This window comes from Choloepus didactylus, chromosome 22, assembly GCF_015220235.1.
Source record: "Choloepus didactylus isolate mChoDid1 chromosome 22, mChoDid1.pri, whole genome shotgun sequence".
In the NCBI taxonomy this organism is placed as follows: domain Eukaryota; kingdom Metazoa; phylum Chordata; class Mammalia; order Pilosa; family Megalonychidae; genus Choloepus; species Choloepus didactylus.
Genome location: NC_051328.1, coordinates 24,390,372 through 24,411,110, shown reverse-complemented (window position 1 = coordinate 24,411,110; position 20,739 = coordinate 24,390,372). Strand labels below are relative to the sequence as shown.

At 37.5% G+C, this 20,739-nt stretch overlaps 1 protein-coding gene across 6 annotated transcripts in view; it reads right to left on the bottom strand.

The window, feature by feature from the left end:
- Positions 1–20,739, bottom strand: part of LOC119518528 (cytochrome b5 type B) — a 179,941-nt gene that overhangs the window by 152,202 nt on the left and 7,000 nt on the right. The window lies entirely within an intron of this gene.

Sequence of the window (20,739 nt, the reverse complement as noted above, 5' to 3'; positions counted from 1 at the left end):
GAGGACCCGGGGTGCACGGCCTGGAAGAGGGGCCCACTTGCAAGTCTCAGGAGCCATACGCCAATACCAAGGACTTGTGGGTCAGTGGCACAGACAAACTGTGGCAGGACTGAACTGAAGGATTAGACTATTGCAGCAGATTTAAAACTCTAGGATCACCAGGGAGATTTGATTGTTAGAGCCACCCCCCCCCCGACTGCCCAGAAACACGCCCCATACACAGGGCAGGCAACGCCAACTACACACGCAAGCTTGGTACACCAATTGGACCCCACAAGACTCACTCCCCCACTCACCAAAAAGGCTAAGCAGGGGAGAACTGGCTTGTGGAGAACAGGTGGTTCGTGGACGCCACCTGCTGGTTAGTTAGAGAAAGTGTACTCCACGAAGCTGTAGATCTGATAAATTAGAGATAAGGACTTCAATTGGTCTACAAACCCTAAAAGAACCCTATCAAGTTCAGCAAATGCCACGAGGCCAAAAACAACAGAAAATTATAAAGCATATGAAAAAACCAGACGATATGGATAACCCAAGCCCAAGCACCCAAATCAAAAGACCAGAAGAGACACAGCACCTAGAGCAGCTACTCAAAGAACTAAAGATGAACAATGAGACCATAGTACGGGAGATAAAGGAAATCAAGAAGACCCTAGAAGAGCATAAAGAAGACATTGCAAGACTAAATAAAAAAATGGATGATCTTATGGAAATTAAAGAAACTGTTGACCAAATTAAAAAGATTCTGGACATTCACAGTACAAGACTAGAGGAAGCTGAAGAACGAATCAGTGACCTGGAAGATGACAGAATGGAAAATGAAAGCATAAAAGAAAGAATGGGGAAAAAAATTGAAAAAATCGAAATGGACCTCAGGGATATGATAGATAATATGAAACGTCCAAATATAAGACTCATTGGTGTCCCAGAAGGGGAAGAAAAGGGTAAAGGTCTAGGAAGAGTATTCAAAGAAATTGTTGGGGAAAACTTCCCAAATGTTCTAAACAACATAAATACACAAATCATAAATGCTCAGCGAACCCCAAATAGAATAAATCCAAATAAACCCACTCCGAGACATATACTGATCACACTGTCAAACACAGAAGAGAAGGAGCAAGTTCTGAAAGCAGCAAGAGAAAAGCAATTCACCACATACAAAGGAAACAGCATAAGACTAAGTAGTGACTACTCAGCAGCCACCATGGAGGCAAGAAGGCAGTGGCACGATATATTTAAAATTCTGAGTGAGAGGAATTTCCAGCCAAGAATACTTTATCCAGCAAAGCTCTCCTTCAAATTCGAGGGAGAGCTTAAATTTTTCACAGACAAACAAATGCTGAGAGAATTTGCTAACAAGAGACCTGCCCTACTGGAGATACTCAAGGGAGCCCTACAGACAGAGAAACAAAGAAAGGACAGAGAGACTTGGAGAAAGGTTCAGTACTAAAGAGATTCGGTATGGGTACAATAAAGGATATTAATAGACAGAGGGGAAAAATATGACAAACATAAACCAAAGGATAAGATGGCTGATTCAAGAAATGCCTTCACGGTTATAACGTTGAATGTAAATGGATTAAACTCCCCAATTAAAAGATATAGATTCGCAGAATGGATCAAAAAAAATGAACCATCAATATGTTGCATACAAGAGACTCATCTTATACACAGGGACACAAAGAAACTGAAAGTGAAAGGATGGAAAAAAATATTTCATGCAAGCTACAGCCAAAAGAAAGCAGGTGTAACAATATTAATCTCAGATAAAATAGACTTCAAATGCAGGGATGTTTTGAGAGACAAAGAAGGCCACTACGTACTAATAAAAGGGGCAATTCAGCAAGAAGAAATAACAATCGTAAATGTCTATGCACCCAATCAAGGTGCCACAAAATACATGAGAGAAACACTGGCAAAACTAAAGGAAGCAATTGATGTTTCCACAATAATTGTGGGAGACTTCAACACATCACTCTCTCCTATAGATAGATCAACCAGACAGAAGACCAATAAGGAAATTGAAAACCTAAACAATCTGATAAATGAATTAGATTTAACAGACATATACAGGACATTACATCCCAAATCACCGGGATACACATACTTTTCTAGTGCTCACGGAACTTTCTCCAGAATAGATCATATGCTGGGACATAAAACAAGCCTCAATAAATTTAAAAAGATTGAAATTATTCAAAGCACATTCTCTGACCACAATGGAATACAATTAGAAGTCAATAACCATCAGAGACTTAGAAAATTCACAAATACCTGGAGGTTAAACAACACACTCCTAAACAATCAATGGGTTAAAGAAGAAATAGCAAGAGAAATTGCTAAATATATAGAGACGAATGAAAATGAGAACACAACATACCAAAACCTATGGGATGCAGCAAAAGCAGTGCTGAGGGGGAAATTTATAGCACTAAACGCATATATTAAAAAGGAAGAAAGAGCCAAAATCAAAGAACTAATGGATCAACTGAAGAAGCTAGAAAATGAACAGCAAACCAATCCTAAACCAAGTAGAAGAAAAGAAATAACAAGGATTAAAGCAGAAATAAATGACATAGAGAACAAAAAAACAATAGAGAGGATAAATATCACCAAAAGTTGGTTCTTTGAGAAGATCAATAAGATTGACAAGCCCCTAGCTAGACTGACAAAATCAAAAAGAGAGAAGACACATATAAACAAAATAATGAATGAAAAAGGTGACATAACTGCAGATCCTGAAGAAATTAAAAAAATTATAAGAGGATACTATGAACAACTGTATGGCAACAAACTGGAGAATGTAGAGGAAATGGACAATTTCCTGGAAACATATGAACAACCTAGACTGACCAGAGAAGAAATAGAAGACCTCAACCAACCCATCACAAGCAAAGAGATCCAATCAGTCATCAAAAATCTTCCCACAAATAAATGCCCAGGGCCAGATGGCTTCACAGGGGAATTCTACCAAACTTTCCAGAAAGAACTGACACCAATCTTACTCAAACTCTTTCAAAACATTGAAGAAAATGGAACACTACCTAACTCATTTTATGAAGCTAACATCAATGTAATACCAAAACCAGGCAAAGATGTTACAAAAAAGGAAAACTACCGGCCAATCTCCCTAATGAATATAGATGCAAAAATCCTCAACAAAATACTTGCAAATCGAATCCAAAGACACATTAAAAAAAGCATACACCATGACCAAGTGGGGTTCATTCCAGGCATGCAAGGATGGTTCAACATAAGAAAATCAATCAATGTATTACAACACATTAACAAGTCACAAGGGAAAAATCAATTGATCATCTCAATAGATGCTGAAAAAGCATTTGACAAAATCCAACATCCCTTTTTGATAAAAACACTTCAAAAGGTAGGAATTGAAGGAAACTTCCTCAACATGATAAAGAGCATATAAGAAAAACCCACAGCTAGCATAGTACTCAATGGAGAGAGACTGAAAGCCTTCCCTCTAAGATCAGGAACAAGACAAGGATGCCCGCTATCACCACTGTTATTCAACATTGTGCTGGAAGTGCTAGCCAGGGCAGTCCGGCAAGACAAAGAAATAAAAGGCATCCAAATTGGAAAAGAAGAAGTAAAACTGTCATTGTTTGCAGACGATATGATCTTATATCTAGAAAACCCTGAGAAATCGACAATACAGCTACTAGAGCTAATAAACAAATTTAGCAAAGTAGCGGGATACAAGGTTAATGCACATAAGTCAGTAATGTTTCTATATGCTAGAAATGAACAAACTGAAGAGACACTCAAGAAAAAGATACCATTTTCAATAGCAACTACAAAAATCAAGTACCTAGGAATCAACTTAACCAAAGATGTAAAAGACCTATACAAAGAAAACTACATAACTCTACTAAAAGAAATAGAAGGGGACCTTAAAAGATGGAAAAATATTCCATGTTCATGGATAGGAAGACTAAATGTCATTAAGATGTCAATTCTACCCAAACTCATCTACAGAGTCAATGCAATCCCAATCAAAATTCCAACAACCTACTTTGCAGACTTGGAAAAGCTAGTTATCAAATTTATTTGGAAAGGGAAGATGCCTCGAATTGCTAAAGACACTCTAAAAAAGAAAAACCAAGTGGGAGGACTTACACTCCCTGACTTTGAAGCTTATTATAAAGCCACAGTTACCAAAACAGCATGGTACTGGCACAAAGATAGACATATAGATCAATGGAATCGAATTGAGAATTCAGAGATAGACCCTCAGATCTATGGCCGACTGATCTTTGATAAGGCCCCCAAAGTCAATGAACTGAGTCATAATGGTCTTTTCAACAAATGGGGCTGGGAGAGTTGGATATCCATATCCAAAAGAATGAAAGAGGACCCCTACCTCACCCCCTACACAAAAAATTAACTCAAAATGGACCAAAGATCTCAATATAAAAGAAAGTACCATAAAACTCCTAGAAGATAATGTAGGAAAACATCTTCAAGACCTTGTATTAGGCGGCCACTTCTTAGACTTTACACCCAAAGCACAAGCAACAAAAGAAAAAACAGATAAATGGGAACTCCTCAAGCTTAGAAGTTTCTGCACCTCAAAGGAATTTCTCAAAAAGGTAAAGAGGCAGCCAACTCAATGGGAAAACATTTTTGGAAACCATGTATCTGACAAAAGACTGATATCTTGCATATATAAAGAAATCCTACAACTCCATGACAATAGTACAGTCGGCCCAATCATAAAATGGGCAAAAGATATGAAAAGACAGTTCTCTGAAGAGGAAATACAAATGGCCAAGAAACACATGAAAAAATGTTCAGCTTCACTAGCTATTAGAGAGATGCAAATTAAGACCACAATGAGATACCATCTAACACCGGTTAGAATGGCTGCCATTAAACAAACAGGAAACTACAAATGCTGGAGGGGATGTGGAGAAATTGGAACTCTTATTCACTGTTGGTGGGACTGTATAATGGTTCAGCCACTCTGGAAGTCAGTCTGGCAGTTCCTTAGAAAACTAGATATAGAGTTACCATTCGACCCAGCGATTGCACTTCTCAGTATATACCCGGAAGATCGGAAAGCAGTGACACGAACAGATATCTGCACGCCAATGTTCATAGCAGCATTATTCACAATTGCCAAAAGATGGAAACAACCCAAATGTCCTTCAACAGATGAGTGGATAAATAAAATGTGGTATATACACACGATGGAATACTACGCGGCAGTAAGAAGGAACGATCTCGTCAAACATATGACAACATGGATGAACCTTGAAGACATAATGCTAAGCGAAATCAGCCAGGCACAAAAAGAGAAATATTATATGCTACCACTAATGTGAACTTTGAAAAATATAAAACAAATGGCTTATAATGTAGAATGTAGGGGAACTAGCAATAGAGAGCAATTAAGGAAGGGGGAACAATAATCCAAGAAGAACAGATAAGCTATTTAACGTTCTGGGGATGCCCAGGAATGACTATGGTCTGTTAATTTCTGATGGATATAGTAGGAGCAAGTTCACAGAAATGTTGCTATATTAGGTAACTTTCTTGGGGTAAGTAGGAACAGGTTGGAAGTTAAGCAGTTATCTTAGGTTAGTTGTCTTTTTCTTACTCCCTTGTTATGGTCTCTTTAAAATGTTCTTTTATTGTATGTTTGTTTTCTTTTTAACTTTTTTTTCATACAGTTGATTTAAAAAAGAAGGGAAAGTTAAAAAAAAAAAACAAGGAAAAAAAAAAAGATGCAGTGCCCCCTTGAGGAGCCTGTGGAGAATGCAGGGGTATTCGCCTACCCCACCTCCATGGTTGCTAACATGACCACAGACATAGGGGACTGGTGGTTTGATGGGTTGAGCCCTCTACCACAGGTTTTACCCTTGGGAAGACAGTTGCTGCAAAGGAGAGGCTAGGCCTCCCTATGGTTGTGCCTAAGAGCCTCCTCCCGAATGCCTCTTTGTTGCTCAGATGTGGCCCTGTCTCTCTAGCTAAGCCAACTTGAAAGGTGAAATCACTGCCCTCCCCCCTACGTGGGATCAGACACCCAGGGGAGTGAATCTCCCTGGCAACGTGGAATATGACTCCCGGGGAGGAATGTAGACCTGGCATCGCGGGACGGAGAACATCTTCTTGACCAAAAGGGGGATGTGAAAGGAAATGAAATAAGCTTCAGTGGCAGAGAGAATCCAAAAGGAGCCGAGAGGTCACTCTGGTGGGCACTCTTACACACACTTTAGACAACCCTTTTTAGGTTCTAAAGAATTGGGGTAGCTGGTGGTGGATACCTGAAACTATCAAACTACAACCCAGAACCCATGAATCTCGAAGACAGTTGTATAAAAATGTAGCTTATGAGGGGTGACAAGGGGATTGGGAAAGCCATAAGGACTACACTCCACTTTGTCTAGTTTATGGATGGATGAGTAGAAAAATAGGGGAAGGAAACAAACAGACAAAGGTACCCAGTGTTCTTTTTTACTTCAATTGCTCTTTTTCACTCTAATTATTATTCTTGTTATTCTTATGTGTGTGCTAATGAAGGTGTCAGGGATTGATTTGGGTGATGAATGTACAACTATGTAATGGTACTGTGAACAATCGAAAGTACGATTTGTTTTGTATGACTGCGTGGTATATGAATATATCTCAGTAAAATGAAGATTAAAAAAAAAAAAAAAAAAAAAAAAAACATAATGCTGAGCAAAATAAGCCAGGCACAAAAAGAGACATATTGTATGTTACCACTAATGTGAATTCTGTGAAAAATGTACAATATTTTATACTGTAGAATGTAGGGGACCTAGAGATACCAATTAGTGGAGGGGGAATGATAATCTAATAAGAACAGATAAACTATGGAGGGTAATCTCAATGTTATGGGAATGCTCAGGAATGATTATGGTTTGTAAACTTTCTTGGATATAGTAAGATCATGTTGGAAGCAATAGAGTTATTTTAGGTTTTTTTTTCTCTTATTCCTTTGTTTTCTTAGGGGTTGTTAATTTTCTTGGGGTATGGTAGGAACATGTTGGAAGAAATGTAGTTATTTTAGATTATTTGTTTTTCTTACTCCTCTGTTTGGACATGGTTTATTAATTTTCTTGGGGTATGGTAGGAACATATTGGAAGCAAAGTAATTATTTTAGGTTATTTGTTTTCCTTAATCCATTGCTTTGTTTGAAATGTTGTGGGGTTTTTTTGGTTGTTGTTTGCCTGTTTGTTTTTAATTTTTTGATAAACAAAGTTAAAAAATTGAAAAAAAATCAGTAGAAAAATGGGAGTAAAAACTAAATGACAAATAGGGTGGGATGGGGGGATGGTTTGGGTATTCTCTTTTCACTTTTATTTTTTATTCTTATTCTGATTCTTTCTGATGTAAGGAAAATGTTCAGAAATAGATTGTGGTGATGAACACATAACTATATGATCATACTGTGAACAGTTGATTGTATACCATGGATGACTGTATGGTTTGTGAATATATTTCAATAAAACTGAATTAAAAAAAAAAAAAAAAAAGAATGGAGGAGAAAAGCTCAAAGGGGGCATAAGGAAAAATTGGAATATAGAATTTAAGCTTTATATCCATATTAATTTTCTTGAATTAACTGCAGTTAAGTTATGACATAAGTGAATATCCTTGTTCGTAAGAAATGTACATGGAAGTGGTGTGAGTTCAAGGAGTATGATATATGCAACCTGCTCTCAAATGTTCAGACGATGATAAATGGGTAGATAGATAATTGATAGAAAGATAATAGATACAGTTGAAAGAAAGAAAGGGGAAAGGAAGGGAGGGAGGGAGGGAGGAAGGAAGGAAGGAAGAAGACAAAGTACTGCAAAGGTAGCAAAATGTAAAATTGGTAGATACGGATATCTGGGGGTGGGGGGGTGTTGGAGTTCTCTGTATGGGATTTGTATTGTATTTGCAACCATCCTATATGTTTGAAATTATTTCAAAATAAAAATAAAAACAAAATAAAAATGAAAAAATTAAAATTAAAAAAAAGCCTTAGAAAATTTAACATAGCTTTTAAATTTTAAAATACACCAGAGAAGAAATCAGAAAACGAAGAAAGAAGCTAGAATAATACACAGAGGTTTTGCTCCTTCAATGGACTCAAAGAACTATAAAAGGTCATGGGTAGGAGAAAGAATACTTTACAACTTCAGCTCACATGTTAAAACAGATTGACCAAGATTCAGTTTTGGAGACCTGCATGTCAACATGTTTGGCCCAATCAATCCTGCTTTGCAAGTAGTGATAAAATGAGACCTTGGTTTAGAAGAAAACAGGAATAAATCCTCATGACCTTGGATTAGGCAATGGTTTCTTAGATATGACACCAAAAGCACAAGCAACAACAACAATAATAATAAATTAGATGAAATCAAAATTCAAAACTTTTATGCCTCAAAGAAAACTATCAAGAAACTGAAAAGACAACCCACAGACCGGGAGAAAACATTTGCAAATCATGAATCTGGTAAGGGACTTGTAGCTAGATTATGTAAAGAACTCTCACAACTCAACAATGAAAAGACAAATGACCCAGTTAAAAAAAAATGGGCAAAGGATCTAAACATACATTTCTCCAAAGAAGATACAGAAATGGGCAATGGGCACACGAAAAGATGCTCAACATTATCAGTCCTTAGCAAACTACAGATCAAAACCATCATGTGATACCAATTCACACTCCCTAGGATGGTTATAATTTAAAACACACACACACACACAACAGAAAATAAACAGAAAATGACAAACCTTGGCAAGGGTACGGAGAAATTGGAACCCTCGTACATTGTTGATGGGAATGTAAAATAGTACAGATGCTGAGGAAAACAGTTTGGCAGTTCCTCAAAAAGTTAAATATAGAATTACCATATTACCCAGCAATTCCACTCTTAGTTATACACCCAAGAGAACTGAAAACATATGTCCACACAAAAATCTGTACACGAATGTTCATAGCAGCATTATTCATAACAGCCCCAAAGTATAAACAACCCAAATCCCATCGTCTGATGAGTGGATAAATAAAATGTGGTATATACATGCAAAGGAATATTTTGGCAATAAAAATAAAGTACATACATGCTACAATATGGATGAGCCTTGAAAACATTATGCCAAGTGAAAGAAGCCACTCATGAAACGCCACATATTGCAACAATTTCATTTTTATGAAATGTCCAGAATAGGCAAATCCATAGAGACAGAAAATAGATTAGTAGTTGTATAGGGCTGAGGAAGCTGGGGAGAAATAGGGAGTGACTGCAAATCAGTAAGTGTCTTCTTTCCAGGCTGATGAAAATATTCTGAAATTAGATATGATGATGGTTGCATAACCTTGTGAATATAAAGAAAACCTCCGAATTGTATACTTCAAAGAGGTGAATTTTTCCCATTCTCAACTCCATAAGAATAAACAATAATGCCCCACTGGAAGCAATAGATAGTTTAGAACATGTTCAACCCAATGGGAAGCCAAAGGAAAGGCTTAGACGTACTGAGGGATGTTCTTATTACTCAGTATTTGCCTTGTAGGTGGCAACTATTATTTAATGCTCTTTTTTAACATGCATCCAAGTTTGCAATGTGATATCAGAAACAAAAGGAATTTATTCACCTTTATCTCAAAACAGTTACAGTGGCAACTCAGAGTCAACAGTTCAACTTCCAAGCCTATCCATGTATCTATCCATCAACCCATCCATCCATCCATCCATCAATCCATCCATCCACCCATCATCTATCTTTGACCTAATACAAATAAATTAGAAAATGCTGAAGTAAAAATCTTAAGATTAGACTATACTGCATTGCATACATGAAAAGGGGACATTTAAATGCAGGGTCACCACTATCTAGTCTACAATAATCTTCTTAGAAAACTTGTAGGGGATAGACTGTTGGGGATTCCATTCCCAGTTGAAATTTTGAAGATTTGGGAAATTAGGAAGGGGATAAGCTCCTCTCCATTTGGACTTTATTTTTGTAAATGGTGTGAGGAACAGGTAGACAACAGTATCCAAACAATTTATCAATCAGTATATTCTTCCTTCACTAATTTGAAATTCTACCTTTATCAAATACTAAGTTCCTGTGCATCAGTTGAAAGAGGAAGGTTAGGGGTATGTATGACACCAGAAGGAAAGATAGAAGATAAAGACTGGGACTGTATAACTTAGTGAAACCTAGAGTGGTCAATAAATGTGATTAAACGTACAAATATAAGAATATTTTTGCATGAGGGAGCAGCAAGAAAGAATGAAGTTATGAGGTATGCAACAAAGTGAATGGGCCGTGAAGACAGGAGGTTGAGTGAAATAAACCGGAAATGAAAAGACAAACATTATAATGCCTCATTAATATAGTATAATTAAAAATATGTAAACTCTGAGAATTGAATCTAGGATCATGGGCTATACGGGGGAGGCTTATATAAAGGTTCCTAGATTGTAAGCTCTTAAAGCAGTCACATTTATTCATGAGCTGTAACAGTTATTTCTAAATTTTGAGATTCTGAGCTGTTTGTGTGTGACATGGACAGTCCTGGAGCTTAGGTGTCTGTGTAGCACCTGGGATTCAGAGCCAGAGTTCGGCAGTTGTGAGTGTCGGCACTGCCCCATGAATCAGCTGCTAGAGGCTGAAAAGGAGAAATGACTTCAACTGGAGATATAAATGAAATTAACTTGGTTGAGATTCGGGTAGATCTGACTAAGGGTAGAGTTAAAACTTTGACTTCTGTGTGGGACCAAAGGAAGAGATGGTTATATGGTGCAAAATCTATATTTTCTGTAGCACACAGTATAATTTAACTCGTATAGTCAGTTTACTCAAATGCCATAATTACATGGAACCTTGACTAGGGAATGAGACCTTGTTGTTTGTACAGGTTAGCATGAAGCCTCGATACAACCCAGAGTAATCTGGACACGGAATAAAAAATACTTACAAAGCCCTCTTGAGGGACTGTGGAAAAATGTGGAAATATTAAACTTCTCTAGCTGGGGAATTCCCAATATTCTCACAAGCATTGGGGACCACCAGCTTAGTAGGCCGAGGTCTACTGCAAAGGAGAGGCTAAACCTACTCATAATTGTGCATAGGAGTCACCCCCAGAGGGCCTCTTTTGTTGCTCAGATGTAGCCTCTTTCTCTAAGCCAACTCGACAGGTAAACTCACTGCCTTCCCCCCTCTACGTAGGACATGACTCCCAGGGGTATAATCTTTCTGGCAGTGTAGAATGTGACTCCTGGGAATGAGCCTGGACCCCGCATCATGTGATTGAGAAAGACTTTTGGACCAAAAAGGGGAGGAGAATTGAAACAAAATAAAGTTTCAATAGCTGAGAGATTTCAAATGGAGTCAAGAGGGCACTCTGGAGGTAACTCTTATACATTACATCGATATTCCTTTTTAGTTCTTAGTTTATTAGAGTAGTTAGAAGGAAATATCTGAAATTGTTGAATTGCAATCCCGCATCCTTTCTTGAAGGTGATCGTATAACTTCAATCCTATATGGTGTGAATTTGTGACTGTGAAAACCTATGGCTCACACTCCCTTTACCCAGTGTATGGACAAATGAGTAGAAAAAATAGGGACAAAAAGTAAATGAATAATATGGAGGATGGGGATATGGGACATTTTGAGTGTTCTTTTTACTTTTATTCTTATTCTTATTTTTTTGGAGTAATGAAAATGTTCAAAAATTGTGGTGATAAATGCACAACTATTTGATGATACTGTGAACATTTGTTTTATACTTTGGATGATTGTATGGTATGCGAATATATTTCAATTTAAAAAAAATAAATGATGGGGGGAGAAGGGGTATGGGATGCTTTAAGAACACTTACTTTTACTTTTATTCTTATTTTCATTTTTATTTTTTCGAGTGATGAAAATGTTCAAAAACTGACTATGGTGTTGAATGCACAACCATATGATGAAACTGTGTGTACACTTTGGATGACTGTATGGTATGTGAATATATTTCAATAAAATTACATTTTGAAAAAATCGTAGCCACATTACTATTTCAGCCCTTTGATAGTGTTTCTGAAACTTGGCAGAGCATTAATTTAAAATAAAAATAAATAAATAAAAAGGAAGCTTTTCAGGAAATTCCTAAGTACTGGGCCCAGCCCCACCTCATACCCACTGAGTCACAATATCCTGGGGAGTTATTTTCTCCTGTGTCTCTGGTTTGCCTTTTCACCTTCTGAACAATATCATTTGAACAGTATAAGTTCTTGATATCAATGAAACCCAATTTTTCTTTTATGGTTATTGCTTTTTGTATCCTCTCTAAGAAATCTTTGTCTATCCCAGGGTTGCAAAGATTTTCCGTTTGTTTTCTAGAAGTTTTATAGTTTTCACTTTCACAATTATGTCTGTGACCCATTTTGAATTATTTTCGTTTGTCTGTGGTGTGAGGTAGAGTTAAAATTCATTTATTTCCCTACTGATCTCCAGTTGTTCCAGCACAAAAGGCTGTCTTTTCCTCTGGTTATATTGTCACCTTTGTCAAAGAGCAATTGACTATATATGGAAGGGTCTATTTCTGGATTCTATTTGGTCAACTGACAGGTCTAACTTTACACCAGTACCACACTATTTTCGTTACTGTACCGTTATAATAAATCTTGAAATCAGTAAGTGCAGAAGTCCTACAACTTTGTTTCTTTTTCAAAAGTGTTTAGGTTATTCTGGTTCCTTTCTATTTCCATAGACAGATTAGAATCACCTTGTCAATTTCTACCAAAAATAAGTAAATAAATAAATAAATAAAAATAAGAAAAAGCCTGGGAATTTGAGTAGGCATTGTGTTAAATCTATAGATCAATTTGGGGAGAATTAACATCATAACAATACTGTGTCTCCCAATCCATGAACACTTCCTCTTTCCATTTATTTAAGGAATCATACTCATCTGCAAAGTTTTGATTTTTGTTTTTTTAGATACATAGCAAGGTCACACACATATACATACCATATCCTGATGATGATTTACTCTTCAAAAGCCCCACAAGTGATTCTGAGACATCGTCAGAGTTGAGAAGAACTGCTTTAAAGGTCGGCCATTCAGCATAGTGAAGAACAGTGGCTCTCAATGTGTAAAACCAGCAGTACTGGCATCACAAGGGACTCATTAGAAATGCAAATTCCCAGGTCCTACTACAGACCTACTGAATCAAAAATTCCAAGAGTAGGGTCCAGAAAACCCTATTTTTAACAAGTGCTCCAAGATTCTGATGCACACTAGAGTTTGAGAACCACTAGCACTAGTATAGAAGAAAAATAACTAGAATGAAATCCAGGAACCCTGAGTTCCAGAAAGGTTCTTGCCTCCAACTAGTTAGTTGTATGGCCATGTGGAAATCCCCAAACCTCTTTGAACACGTTTTTTCATCTGTACCATAAGGTAACTCAGCCTAGGTCCTTGGCAACTATACAATTAAATGAATCTACGAAACAGTCCTCAAGAGAATATTATTTGGAAACCAAAACACCTATACAGTACATATGTAGATAGAAGCCAACAAAACATTGATCAGATGATAAAACCAGGGGAGAAAAAGTTTTAATTAGTTACCATTTAGAAGAAAAGTTCACCCTTCAATGATACGGATAACAAAACAATGACTAATTTTCATTTACTACTTCCTGATGGACACACAAATAACCTGACAATGTCAGTGGGGCAGTAGTTTAAAAAAAAAGACAAACAGTCCTGTAATTTTTTTCACAGGATTCATAAAAATAAAACTGTGGAAGAAGCAAGGGATATTTTCTTATTCATTTTAAAGTACAGAAAAAGGAAAGGGCTCTTTGCTAACAGTCAAAATAGTAAAAAAGAAACATTAGTTTCTTAAATAAAAATGTACTGAAGCATTTCTTCCTTGCAGTAGGTTCACCATTTTTAAAAAAACTTAATTTCAAAGATGGCTTATTCAGAATTTCCCTTTTCAGATATACGCACCTATCCATCAGACTGATATCCATTGGCCTAGAATCACAAACAAGAAGAATCTCAACGAGTTTGAAAATAAGGAAATTTTGTATTCTACCATATTACATTCTTGAAAAAAAAATTAAATCCCGCTCAGTTGTTATCAAAAATAAAGCTAGGCTACCTTACACCCAAAACGCGAGCAACCAAAGAACAAATAGACAAATGGGATCTCCTCAAAATCAAACACTTTTGTACATCAAAGGCCTTTGTTAGAAAAGTGAAAAGGCAGCCTACACAATGGGAGACAATATTTGGAAACCACATAACAGATAAGGGTTTAATATCTCGAATTTATAAAGCAATCCTACAACTCAACAACAGAAAGACAAACAACCCAATTAAAAAATGGGCAAGTCTTTGTTGCTCAGATGTGGCCCTCTCTCTCTAGCTAAGCCAACTTGGCAGGTGAAATCACTGCCCTCCCCCATACGTGGGATCTGATACCCAGGGGAGTGAATCCCTGGCAATGTGGAATATGACTTCCGGGGAAGAATCTAGACCCAGCATCATGGGATGGAGAACAACTTCTTGACAAAAAGGGGGATGTGAAAGGAAATGAAATAAGGTTCAATGGCAGAGAGATTCCAAAAGGAGCTGAGAGGTCACTCCGGTGGGCACTCTTATGCACAATATAGACAACCCTTTTTAGGTTCTAAAGAATTGGGGTAGCTGGTGGTGGATACCTGAAACTATCAAACTACAACCCAGAACCCTTGAATCTTGAAGACGATTGTATAAAAATGTAGCTTATGAGGGGTGACAATGTGATTGGGAAAGCCATATGGACCACACTCCCCTTTGTCCAGTGTATGGATGGATAAGTAGAAAAATGGGGACAAAAAAAAGGTGCACACACCCCCCCCCCCACAAAGAAAAAGGGCAAAAGACATGGACAGACACTTTTCTGAAGAAGAAATACAAATGGCTCAAAAACATGAAAAAATGCTCAACTTCACTGGCTGTTAGGGAAATGCAAACCAAAACCATAATGAGATACCATCTCACCTACCAGAATAGCCACTATCCAAAAAACAGAAAATTACAAGTGCTGGAGAGGATGTGGAGAAAGAGGCACACGTATTCATTGCTGATGGGAATGCAGAATGGTGCAACCACTCTGGAAGACAGTGTGGAGGTTCCTCAGGAAGTTAAGTATAAATTTGCCATATGACCCAGCTATTCCATTGCTAGGTATATACTCAAAGGAACTGAAAGCTAAGACACAAACGGACATTTGTAAACCGATATTTATTGCAGCATTATTCACGATTGCCAAGAGAAGCAGCCCAAATGTCCATCAACGGACAAGTGGATAAACAAACTGTGGCATATACACGATGGAATATTATGCAGCTGTAAGACAGAACAAAGACATGGAATAAATAATAATGTGAATGACCCTTGAGGACATTATGTGGAGTGAAGTTAGCCAGAAACAAAAGGACAAATACCGTATGGTCTCACTAATATGAAAGAACACTAATGAGCAAACTTTGAGAGCTAAAAGCTGATAACACAGACTATCAGGAGATAGAAAGAGGGTACAGATCAGGCATTTGATGCTGAAGGACTACAGAAATGTTCGGCAGGATTGATTGTATAGATCCAGAAATAGATAGTATAAACTGTGTAATGGTAGCACAATATTGTAAGTACATGGAACAAAGATGTCTGTGAGTAAAGCTGAAAGAGGTGGGATAGAAGATTGGGACTGTATAACTTGGCAAAAACTGGAGTGGCCAATGACTGTTGCTAAATGTACAAATATAAAAATGTTTTCACATGTGGGAGAACAAATGAATGTCACCCATGCAGAGTGTTGAAAAAGGAATGGTATTTGGGAAAAAACATAAAGCAAACTGGAGTCTACGGCCAACAGTAACACTCCAATGTGCTTCCATTAAATGTAACAAAGGCAATATACCAATGTTAAATGTGTATGAGAGGGGAATATAAGGGAGGGATATGGGATTCTTGGTAGTGATATTGTTTTTTATCCTTACTATTATATATTGTATTGTATGACATTTTTATTTTTATTTTTATTATCTTTTTCATTATTCACCAAAAAACAAAACAAAACAAAACAAAAAAAAAAACACTTTTTCACAATAATCAATATGTTCAAGTGCTGACTGTGGTGATAAATGTACAACTATGTGATGATGCCATGAACAACTGATTGTACACTGTGGATGACTGTATGTTATGTGAATATAACTCTACAAGATTGTAGGAAAAAATATAAATAGAAGTAACAGTGCTGGAGAAAACATGGAGAGAGGGATGTACCTATTTACTGCTGATGAAGAGGCAGAATGGTGTAGCCTTTCTGGAGGTCACTGTGGTGGCTCCACAAGAAGCTAAGTACGTGCGCCATAAGGTCCTACAACCTCATTATGGGGTATGTGTTTGGAAGATCCGAAAGCAGAGACATGAAAGGACATTTGCACACTGGTGTTTATGGAGGCAGTATTCATGATCTGCAATGGGTGGAGGTGGCCTAAGGGTACACTGACTTAGGAACAGAATGGTGAACTGTGGTGTAGGCGTACAATAGAATATTGAGCAACTACGAGGAGTGAAGCTGTCAGACACCCAACGAGATGACTGGATTCCGCAGACAGCATGTTTAGTAAAGTACGCCAGAAACCAAGGCAAATACTATAACGCCTCACCAATATGGACTAACTACAATGTGTAAACTCAGAATTAAATCTTAGAGCACAGCCTAACAGGGAAATGATTATTGTAATGGTCCCTAGATTGTAAGCTCTTACAGCAGTCAAATCTATTCCTGAATTGTAATGGCTATCTCCAAACTCTGAGATGTTGATTCCTTGGTGTATAACCTGATTGGTCTCTGGAACACCGGGTATCTGTGTGACACTTGAAACTCAGAGCTCGGCAGATACGAATATCAGTATTAAGACATACAGCAACTGTTCAAAAAAAAAAAAAAAAAAAAAAAAAGCTGAAATAGAGCCCAGACTTCAATTAGAGATATGAATAAAGCAGATCTGGTTAAGACTAGAGCAAATCGGGCCAAAGGGTAAAGGTTGAAACTGTGTTCAAACTTCAATTTCCATGTGAGACCAAGGGAAGAGATGTTTATTTGGTGTAGGATCTATATTTTCTAAACAATATAACTTCTGCAGTTTGTTCAAACACTACAATTACACGGAACTTTGAATAGCAAGTGAGCTATGGTAGATCTGTATAGATTAGAATGAAATAGCAACACATCCTAAAGTAATTTGGGTGAAGAGTAGAAATATATATTCGGGGCTCCCCTGAGGAGCTGGGGGAGAATACAGAGGTGTTGGACTTCCTCACCTGGATTGTTGCTGATATTCTCACAAACACTGGGGACTGACAGCTTGATGTGCTGAGCCCTCTGTCTTGGGGCTGGCCCCTATGAAGCTTATTACTGCAAAGGAGAGGCTAAACCTGCTTATAACTGTGCCTAAGAGTCTCCCCCTGAGTGGCCTCTTTGTTGCTCAGATGTGGCCCTCTCTCTCTAACTAAGCCACCTTGGCAGGTGATCTCGCTGCCCTCCCCGCTACGTGGGACCTGACTCCCAGGGGTGTAAATCTCCCTGGCAACGCAGGATATGACTTCTGGGGATGAATCTGGACCCGGCATCGAGGGATTGAGAACATCTTCTTGACCAAAAGGGGGATGAGAAATGAAACGAAATAAAGCTTCAGTGGCTGAGAGATTTCAAATGGAGTCGAGGGGTCACTCTGGTGCACATTCTTATGCACTACATAGATAACACTTTTTAGGTTTTAATATACTGGAATAGCTAGAAGTAAATACCTGAAACTACCAAACTCCAACCCAGTAGCCTTGACTCTTGAAGACAACTGTAAAACAATGTAGCTTACAAAGGGGGACAATGTGATTGTGAAAACCCTGTGGATCGCACTCCCTTCATCCAGTGTATGGATGGGGATGAGTAGAAAAATGGGGACAAAACCTAAAAGAAAAATAGGGTGGGATGGGGTGGTGATTTGGATGTTCTTTTTTTATTTTTATTTTTTATTCTGATTCTGATTCTTTCTGGTTTAAGGAAAATGTTCAAAAATAGATTGGGGTGATGAATGCACAACTATAAGATGGTACTGTAAACAGTTCATTGTACACCATGGATGACTGTATGGTATATGAATATATCTCAATAAAACTGAATTTTAAAAAAAATAAAGCTAGGCTATTAGGGAAATGCAAATCAAAACCACAATGAGATATCATCTCATACCTCTAAGAATGGCCGCTATTAAACAATCAGGAAACCACAAATGTTGGAGAGGATGTGGAGAAAATGGAACACTTATTCACTGCTGGTGGGAATGTAAAATGGTGCAGCCTCTGTGGAAAACAGTTTGGCAGTTCCTCAGAAAACTAAATATCGAATTCCCTACGACACGGCAATTCTGCTACTCGGTATATACCCAGAATATCTGAAAGCAGTGACACAAACAGACATTTGCACACCAATGTTTATAGCGGCATTATTCACAATTGCCAAAAGATGGAAACAATCCAAGTGTCCATCAACAGATGAGTGGATAAACAAAATGTGGTATATACACATGATGGAATATTATGCAGCAGTAAGAAGGGATGAGGTCCTGAAACTTGCAACAACATGGATGAACCTTGAAGACATAATGCTGAGTGAAACAAGCCAGACACAAAAGGATATTGTATAATTTCACTAATATGAACCACCCAGAAAATGTAAACTCAGAGTCTTGAAATGTCTATAGGGAAACTAGAGTTAGACAGAAGCTAGAGAATGGGGAGCGGTTACCTAACACATACAGATTTGTTAATGAGGTTGATCTTAATGCTTGGGAATGGACAGAGGTGATGGTAGTTCATTGTTGGGATTATAAGTAATAGTTCCTACTGAAGGTGAATATGACTGAAAGGGGTTGTCTAAAGTCATGTATCTCACCAATTAACATTACAAATATAAACAAACTCTTGCATGAACTACTTCAAATGTATGACACTCATACAAAGTTAATAATAGAGTGGCATATGGGAAAAATTACCTGCATGCTATGGACTATATTTAACACTAATAACTTACTAGTACCACACCAATGCTAAGGCTAAATAATTGGGGGTGGGGGACGGGGATAAGGGCTATGGTGTGTCTTGGGTTTTCTTTTCTGTGTGGCTGTGCATATCTGTTATTTTTCTCTTTGGAGCAATGAAAATTGTCTAAAATTGAGAGTGGTGATCATTGTATAACTAAGTGAGGATACTGTGAGACACTGTATACTTTGGATAGAATATATGGTATGTGAATATATCTCAACAAAAACTGCAGATTCCAAAAAAAAAAGAAAGATACAAGTGCTAGAGAAGATGTGGAGAGAGAGATATACCTATTCAATGTTGGGAATGAAGAAAAATGGTGCAGCTCCTCTGGAGGGTAATGTAGCGGATCCACGGGAGGCTAGATACAAGGTTGCCATAGGATTAGGCAATCTCTTTACTAGGAATATACTCAGAAAAACGGAAAGCAGGGACTCAAAAAGACATTTGCACACTGATGTTTATGGCAGCATTATTCATGCCAGCTAATGGATGGAGGTAGCTGAAGGGTCTACTGACTGAAGAAGGGCGAGTTGTGACGTATGCATCCAGTGGAATATTGTGCAATTACAGAAAGGAATGAAATCATGAGGCATGCAACGAGGTGAATGAACCTTGAGGACATTATGTTCAGCAAAATAAGCCAGAAACAAAAGAACAAATATTGTATGGTCTCATTTAGAAAATGCTTATAAGATTAGGGCCTAAATTGTAAGCTCAAACAGCAGTCACATTTATTCCTGAGTTTTAAATGTTATTTCTAAATTCTGAGATGCTGTGCTCTTTGTATATAACTTGCTAGTTCCCTGGATCTGTGGGTACCCGTGTGACACCTAAGACTCAGAGTTAGAGTTCTGCAGCTCTGAAAGTCAGCATTACTCCATACAGCAACTGTTAAAGAAGATGAAAAAGAGATCAGACTTCAATTAGAGACATGAATGAAGCTGATCTGGTTAGGACTAAAGTAAATCAGAATACATGGTAAAGAATATTGTCTGTATTTTAAAACTTCAACTTCTATTTGACACCAAAGAAAGAGATATTTATTTTGTCCAAAATTCAAATTTTCTGTAGCTCACTATCTAACTTAACTTGTCTGGCCAGTTTAATTAAACAACCTAAATACATGGAGCCTAGGATAGGGAATGAGATCTGGTGATTCTGTTTAGCTTAATGTAACACCCTGATATATTCCAGAGTATTTTGAGAGGATAATAACACCTATCTATTCATTCCTATCTCAATGAACCAAACCACAGAAATCAAGGAAATATTTTCAGATAACAGGGAAATTTTGTAATGTCCTCTTATGGAAGATTTTTGCCAGTTCAACTGTCCAAAGAATATGTGGTGGGAGTAGAGGAAGGCTTTTGACTTTTCCTTAGGTTCATTTATTTTACTAACTAAATACTGGTGGAAAGAGGACAGAAAATTCATATTTTAATAGAGAAAAGAAAAAGAACAAAATACTAGCGGAAAATAATACTTCCAGGTTACTCATTCTATGGTAAGGATAAGGGACAGATGGAGCCAAAGAAAGGGGAATGTGAGGACAGTTACAGAATAAAAACCTTGTCAGAAAAAAAATTACAA